This window comes from Euphorbia lathyris, chromosome 3 (genome assembly GCF_963576675.1).
Source record: "Euphorbia lathyris chromosome 3, ddEupLath1.1, whole genome shotgun sequence".
Classification (NCBI taxonomy): Eukaryota; Viridiplantae; Streptophyta; class Magnoliopsida; order Malpighiales; family Euphorbiaceae; genus Euphorbia; species Euphorbia lathyris.
Genome location: NC_088912.1, coordinates 78752224 through 78758223, shown reverse-complemented (window position 1 = coordinate 78758223; position 6000 = coordinate 78752224). Strand labels below are relative to the sequence as shown.

General features: G+C 40.1%; 1 non-coding gene across 1 annotated transcript; it reads left to right on the top strand.

Moving 5' to 3' along the window:
- Positions 1-656: 656 nt before the first annotated feature.
- Positions 657-763, top strand: LOC136225274 (small nucleolar RNA R71). The gene has a single exon (XR_010686998.1). It is a non-coding gene; the product is annotated as a small nucleolar RNA R71 (small nucleolar RNA).
- Positions 764-6000: the final 5237 nt, after the last annotated feature.

The following is a 6000-nucleotide window of genomic DNA, read 5'->3' as shown; positions in this document are numbered from 1 at the left end:
GCATTTGAGTCTCCAGATTCTTGATGGAAGCTTGAGTTTGCTTCATGAATTGCATGATCATGGTTTTCAAATCTGGCTCAACCTCTTCTTTAGCCTGAACAGGCTGTTTGTACTGTTGCTGAGGTTGTTGTTGGTATTGCTCTCTTTGTTGCTGCTGGTACCTAGGTTGTTCTTGCTGATTTTGCTGCTGTGTCCACTCAAAGTTGGGATGATTCATGGAACCAGAATTATACGTGTTTGAGTACGGATTGGGTGGATTTCTTTAATTGTACCTAATATAATGACATTGTTCTTGGTTGGCTTCGCTCGGTTTAACTCTTGGGCAATTGATATCGAGGTGTGGACCACCACAAAAGTCACATTCATCAGAAAATGAAGGTTCGCTATGAATGGAAGACACATTCATCTTGCTGATTTGCTTAACAAGCTGTTCCACCTGAGTTGTCAGCTTTGAAACAACATCAGAATCTGAAATCTTCTTCCTATCACTCCTCACCGAGTGCCAATTGTAACTTGTGTTGACCACCCTTTCAAAGAGATCATATAAAGCTTGTGGTTCAAGATCTTCAGGGCTACCATTTGCAATGGACTCAATTTGAATTTTATAGGTATTGGTGACTCCATTGTAGAAATTCTGAACTTGCATCCACATGGGAATGCCATGGTTTGGTACCCTTCTCAAGAGCTCCTTGTAACGTTCCCAAGCCTCGGCTAACGACTCATCTTCTTCTTGCATAAAACGAGAAACCTCATTTCTCAACTTGATAGCTTGCCTTGGTGGGAAATACTTCATCAAGAATGCACTAGCCATCTCTTGCCAAGTAGTTATTGATCCGGGTTGAAGGTTCTTCAACCAAACTCTTGCTTTATCCTTTAGAGAGAAAGGAAACAGCTTTAACCTTATAACATCATCGGCTACCCCCCTATTTGTTCTGAAAATGTTACACATTGCAACAAAATCCTGAATATAAGCATTAGGGTCTTCATTGTGGTATCCACCGAACTGAACAACAGTTTGAAGCATTTGTATCATGGATGGCTTGATTTCGAACAGGTTGTTCCCCTCATTAGGCAGCACAATACATGATGAGTTCCCTTCAGTGGTAGGTCTTCAATAGTCTCTGATTCTCATGACTGGTGGATTATTGTTTTCACCTTCTTCTTCTTGAACAAGTTGTTCTGGTACTCTTCCAGCCATTCTTCTTTGTCCTGCTCGTCTAGCTGCTGCCTAGTTCCTTCTACACGTTCTTTCTAACTCAAGATCGATAGGAAAGGCTGTACTATTAAACAAACAGATTAAAAACACCTTGTTTCACAGAAATTTTCAAATAAAATTGCTCCTTTCAATCCCCGGCAACGGCGCCAAAAACTTGTTGTCCTCAAAACAGACTCTAGCAAGTGCACTAGATACAAGTAATAAAATGATAAGTAGAGTATCGTCTCCTCAGGGATTGATGACCAAATTTTACTAGAAAAACCTTGCAGAACAGGGTGTTCGTGGTGTGTAATTTTCTTTAGTTGAGAAATGATTTGATATGGTGAATAGAAATACTAATGATAAAGATTCAGTCTCAGAAAATGTGTTTTGGTTATGATAAAAAGAGAGAACAGGCTAGGCCACAGCGGAACAGGTTACTTTCAGCCTCTACACATCCTGTTTATTCATGAATGACATAAAGTGAAGTCAATGTCTCTGTTTTAAAGCTCACTTAAGTCAACTTTCGTGTGTTCTTAAGATTCTAAGATGTACTACAACATTAAGGGCCCTTAATGTTGGTTCTTTCTTGCATTACGAGCGAAGAAAACCCTCGATACAATCCCCTAATATTCCTATTTCGGGTCTTGGACATTTGATAAAAGGTTCCTCTATATCCTACACCCAATACTATTTCTACCACTGAGTGCTATAACCGAGCTACTCAGTATCTCATTCTAATCTCTAGAAATGGTAAAGGTTTTGTTCTAAATACAAAGAAAACTTTAGATGATTTACAATCTAGGCTTTTACACAAAATAAGAGTGAGTGTAAGATTTCTTTGCTTTGCTTTTGGCATAGAACTTCAAGTAGCAATTTGGCCAGCGTTTCGACTTGATGAAGATCTGCATCGAATGAAGCAAATGAGAGACCTATTTATAGTGACATATGAGGCACCAGTTATTTTGAATTTCAAAATAACCGTTGGAGGGAAACGACTTGCTGTCGCTTTCACTCGTCAGTACTCAGTGTCTTCGGCCAATAAGAATGTTGCCTTTTCTGTCTGATTCAGGTGGCATGTACTTTCGGTCGGTACGTGTCAGATTGTCTCTCTACTTATGGTAAAGTCTTCTAGACAGCTTTCTGCGATGTCTGAATCTTTCCCAAAGTGGAACAGCTTTGTCTCAAAGTTGTCCAGGTCAACTGCTGACCTGGCTTCTATCCATTCGACTCAGCAGCTTCAGTACGAAGTTGTTAGGAATGCCTTTTGGATCCTTCTTCCTGCTGGGCCGTGTTCTTCAACTGGGCCAAATCTGTTGACTTAGGCTTTGACCTTCTCTTGTGGGCTTTTAGGCCTTGAACTTTAATGTCTTGTAATTCTTATTAATTTAAATACTCAACATTGAACAAACACATTAGTAGTAAATAAATCAAAGCATTTAAATTTAATGTGTTGGAATATTTAATCATAGGAATTCAAATCTAATTTAAATAATTTTGTCAAATCAAAATCATTGTGGAAATGTGTTTCAACAAACTCCCCCATTTTGATGTTGGCAAAAATATTAAATTAGGAACTCAGTGTTGAGCTCCCCCATGATTGTTGACCTTTCCTTAACTTCTGAAATTCTCCCCCATATGGGTTGGACTACTGACTTAGCTTTACTTTAAACATTTTAAGGTTTAATCAAGTAAGACTGAGTTCAAGGTTAGAAATAGGTCAGTATTGAGAACATATTCACTATACTCAGTTCTGATACTTGTTGAATGGATTCTTTTAAACGAGTTCAGTTATCAGAGTTGAAGATGTACTGAGTTAGTTAAAGTTTGCTGAGTGGAGTTACTCAGTGGTTTATACTTGTATAAATTTTATGTTCTTTAATTGTTCAATGATTTTTAGAAGGATAAACATTATGAGAATGATTAAGATAAGTTCAACATGGCAGTTAGAGACATAAGCAATTTAAATATAGACAGAGTATTGAGTCAACATGTGATATGTGAAAGATAAATTCTCATATATATAACACAGTAAGCAAGAGCACAGCAAAAATAGGTTTATCATAGAACAAAAAGAAGAATCTAAGTCACTAGACTAAGGATCTATCTATTTTGTGTTGAAGGTGACTTGATTAGATTTTTTAGGTTGCTGTGAGGTTCCTTGTTGATGAGTTTTTGGGGCAGTGGAAGTGGGGTGAGTTGTTTGCTATTGAGTTCCTTGTTCTTCCATTTGCGTACCCTTTCCCTTTTCGTTCTCCCTCTTTTTTCTAGCATCAGAACTGGGTCCAGGAGAGGGAGCAAAAAACTGACTAGCTGTAACAGCACGAGTGAGTCTAGATGAAAACATTTGTAGGCTACTCGTACTTTCCTTTAGGCCTTTGAAGACCTTCAAGCCACCATCCATATTTGATGCTGGAACGTTGCCAGTTACACTCATGCAGCTCAGCATGAACTGGAGTGCCTTTCCTAGCTAGGTGATGGTGTCAGTAATCTTGGCGAATGATTGATGGTGTAGTCTCAGTATGAAGGCATCGTAAATATGACGCTGCTAGGTTTGATGTTTGACGTGCTCATATATATCTTTCGAAAAGTTATAGATGGCAGAGATCTTCTTTTCTTCTGTCTTCATCGTCTCACGATGGATGCTGAGTAGCCGAATGGCTTCAGCAACTTGCTCAATTATGCACTCAGATAAAGATGTGATAGAATTCTGAGCCTTGGAGAGCTCAGTGGTCATCTGCTGAAAGTGTTGAGTTACTTCAGCGGATGTGGCAGCAGTAGAACTTGCAGCTGAGATGGTAGTGATTTGTCCTTGAAGGGAATCCATGTGATGGACCATCAGTAGTTGTAGTTCAGCCATTCTATCAGTGAATGCCTTGTTGTTCTGCTAAGAGACTAAGGCAGTTAGTTCATGCATTAGGTCTTTGATGCTCTTGATTTCACTCAGAAGTTGCATGACTTCACTCAGTGGAGTATGCTCAGCAGAAGGTGTGGCAGAGGCTGAAGCTGAGGCTGAAGCTGAGGCTTGAGACATGTCCATGTCTTTGACTAGGGCAAAGGCAGAGTGGATTATCTTTTGCCCACTCTCAGAGGCATTGAGGAAAGACAATGGGTCTGAGCCAGCATCTTCATGGCCTATTGGAGTCTCAGCAGCCTTGTCCTTGTCCATTCCAGTTGATTGATTTGGAATTGAAGGTTACTGGACAGGAGGTGGAGAGTCGATATGTGCTTGTTGTTCAATATTTGAAGTGTTTGTAGCAGCAGCAGAGGACTCGGGTACTGTCTGCTTAGAAATGGAAGTGGATGGAGCAGCAACCAAATTGATCACTTGCTCAATATCAAATTGATTAAGAGCAGGTGTCTCTTCATTTACTTGCTCAGTATTGAGTTGAGCAGTAGTAGCATCAATCACTTGCTCAGAAAGTGGATGGTTGGAGCAGCGGTGTTGGATGGTTGAGGGCCCATGTTGGGTTCAGAGATGGCTTGTTCCTGAGCTCCAAAAACAGAGGATTTTTTTGTTGAGCTTGTTGCTCAGGAAGAGGTGTGTTGGTGAAGAAGATGAATTCAATGTTTTTGGGGTCAACAACATCTTGACAAGGAGGTGATTCATCATCAAGAGGGTAAACTTTCTGCTTGACTTCTTCTTGAACCTCTTTTCTCTACTGCTTCAATGATGATGATGTTTATGATGTTTGGAAGAGTTAGTAGGAATGGAATCAGATGATTGGAGGGGAGGAATTTCAGGTTGCTAAGCAGATAGTTGCTTCTTAGAAGCTCGTATTCCTTCACCTTCAAGCTGCTCTTCAGCAGCTAAGGTTTCCTCCTCAGGAGCTCGTATTCCTTCACTTTCAATCCGCTCCTCGGTGTGGATCGGATCAGCTATTGGCTTAGTAGAGGAAGGAATGGAGGAGGCAGCAAGGGCTTGTTGTTCAGGTGCAAAGGTTTTAGCTGGAGTTTCCTCAACAGTTACTCCTTGTGTCTAGAGGAAGAATGAGTCCTCAGGAACAGCAAAGTCCATTGGAGTTGGATTTAGTCCTTTAACTCTAGAGGTAGTCTTCATCTTCAGAGGTTGATCACCCTCAGGAAGATCATCAGTGGCAGCCCTTTTCTGAGTTTGCTCAGCAGATGTTGGCTCAGAGTTGCTTGATGTTAAGCCCAAAATATACCTAAAATATCATCAATATTTATATCAGTTTTGCTACGAATTTGTGCTGTTTATATCTATTTAGAGTACTTTTACGTCCGAATGTTTTTCTTTCATGCAAGGTACCTAAATATTTGGTAAAATCCAAATAGGAGCGAAAACGGATCAAAAACGAAGGAAAAACCCTACAAAAAGAGTCAAAGACGAAGAAAATCAAACGCACCGAAACGAGGATGGGAAACGAAGTCAAGACGGGGAGAAATCACCCGTGTCGCGACCGAGATTCCATATTCTCGGTTGCGACACGCGTCGCCCAATCACTTCTCCTCATGCGTCCGAAGACTAAAATTTTACTCCCCTAATCTCGGTAGAGATTTCCTAATCTCGGTAACTTCAGATTTTCTGTTAGCACAACATACACATGTTCGTTTTCAAAGAAACGCGTCCGTTCGATTGGATAAAAACGTCTCTTCACAGCAGACACGTCCCCTAGACACGACTCTTCAACATCTATAAATAAAGAGTTGATTGAGAGTTGAAATATGATAATTAAGAGTTAAGATTTAGTACAGAATTTATGCAGAAATTCTGAGTCAAGAACGATTCAGAGTTAGAAGTTCGATTTTGTAAAAACGATATGATGTACACACATTGTTTACCA